The sequence below is a fragment of the Anolis carolinensis genome, unplaced genomic scaffold (genome assembly GCF_035594765.1).
Source record: "Anolis carolinensis isolate JA03-04 unplaced genomic scaffold, rAnoCar3.1.pri scaffold_12, whole genome shotgun sequence".
Taxonomy (NCBI): Eukaryota; Metazoa; Chordata; class Lepidosauria; order Squamata; family Dactyloidae; genus Anolis; species Anolis carolinensis.
Genome location: NW_026943823.1, coordinates 16,830,832 through 16,832,502, shown reverse-complemented (window position 1 = coordinate 16,832,502; position 1,671 = coordinate 16,830,832). Strand labels below are relative to the sequence as shown.

At 40.5% G+C, this 1,671-nt stretch overlaps 1 pseudogene across 1 annotated transcript; it reads left to right on the top strand.

The window, feature by feature from the left end:
* The first annotated feature begins 761 nt into the window (after positions 1–761).
* On the top strand, positions 762–1,434 carry LOC100565528 (selenoprotein W-like; annotated as a pseudogene). Its single transcript, XR_010001033.1, has one exon. The product of XR_010001033.1 is annotated as a selenoprotein W-like (transcript).
* Positions 1,435–1,671: the final 237 nt, after the last annotated feature.

The following is a 1,671-nucleotide window of genomic DNA, read 5'->3' as shown; positions in this document are numbered from 1 at the left end:
AGTATTCCAGGTGTAGTCTGACCAAGGCAGAATAGAGGGGGAGCATAACTTCCCTGGATCTAGACACTATTCCCCTATTGATGCAGGCCAGAATCCCATTGGCTTTTTTAGCAGCCGCATCACATTGTTGGCTCATGTTTAACTTGTTGTCCACGAGGACTCCAAGGTCTTTTAAGTAAGGAAGTCAACATGGTGGCTCCTTACGTTTGTCAACATTATTAAGGAAGCAAACAAGGCTCCTTGATAAGGAAAGCTAATTAAGCAATGTATACATCTGTCCAGGAACTGATGGAATCAACGGATTTTAGCTGTCTGTCAGCAATTTACAACTTTCAGAACCAAATCAACAGAAAATACTACATAAAGGACCCTTTGCTCTCAGGAAAGGTGTGTCAGACCAGCTGAACACCAGTTTCTGAACACCACTATGAACAGCCGTCTCCTCTCAAGAAGCTGATCAACCTCAACAAGAAGGATGGTAAGAATACTTGAGGAATGAATGATGAATGAATGTTAGATTATATGTGTAACTGTTGATGCAATATCCCCTTTTGCTTATGTAACCAATATAATTATTATAAAACCCAATACAGGAGTCTGTGTCTACTTCTTTCTCTGAAAGTGCCTAATACAACCTGTCTCACTCAAAAGCGGAATAAAAGAATCTTTTAAAAGTACTTATGACATATCTTTTATGACGTGTTCAGACAAGATGCAGAACATTCCTGAGAATCAGAACCTTGGTGGCCTCAATGTTCTGTCGGTGCCATTGTTTGCAGAAGCTCCTGCATTACAGGTGAATGGCCGCCATGGCTGTCAAGATCAAGGTGGTTTATTGCCTGGCCTGAGGAAACTATAACAAGTATCTGAAGCTCAAGAAGGACCTTGAAAAGGAGTTTCCAGACAAGCTGGAAATTACTGGAGAAGGGACTCCTGAGGCCACAGGATGGTTCGAAGTGACCGTGGCAGAGAAGTTGGTGCACTCCAAAAAGAATGGAGATGGCTACGTGGATAATGACACCAAACTCGGCAAGATAACAACGGCCATCAAAGCAGCTTTAGAAGAAAGCAGTAAAGCTTCAGAAAAAAGCAGTAAAGCTTCAGAAGAAAGCAGTAAAGCTCCAGAAAAAAACAGCAAAGCTTCAGAAAAAAGCAGTAAAGCTTCAGAAAAAAGCAGTAAAACTTCAGAAAAAAGCAGTAAAGCTTTAGAAGAAAGCAGTAGTTCACAGAAATAGCTCATTGGGAGAAAAGCTCAAGGAACCCTCTGTTTTGTTCATTGTGGCCAAGCGCTTGATGACGGGAGCCGCTGAAATGTCATTAGATGCAAGGCAGTTCCCCGAAACCCCTTTGTGTAGGAAGCCACTTGGAGCAAATCCGGATGAAGACCTTGAGTTTATTTAACACCTGAATACAGAACTGGGCTTGGCTCAACAAGTTTGGTGTTATGTGTGTTCAATGTGTGGTCTTTCTTTCTTTCTTTCTTTCTTTCTTTCTTTCTTTCTTTTTTTTGAAATAAATTTTTATTAATGCTTTCGACATAAAATTAAAACACAGACAACATGAGACAAACAGGTGCAACCAAACTATACAGGACAAGACAAAAAAAAGTGAAAAGAAAAAAAAGGAAAAAGGAAACAGAGAAAAAACCAAACCACCACAACAACAACCCAT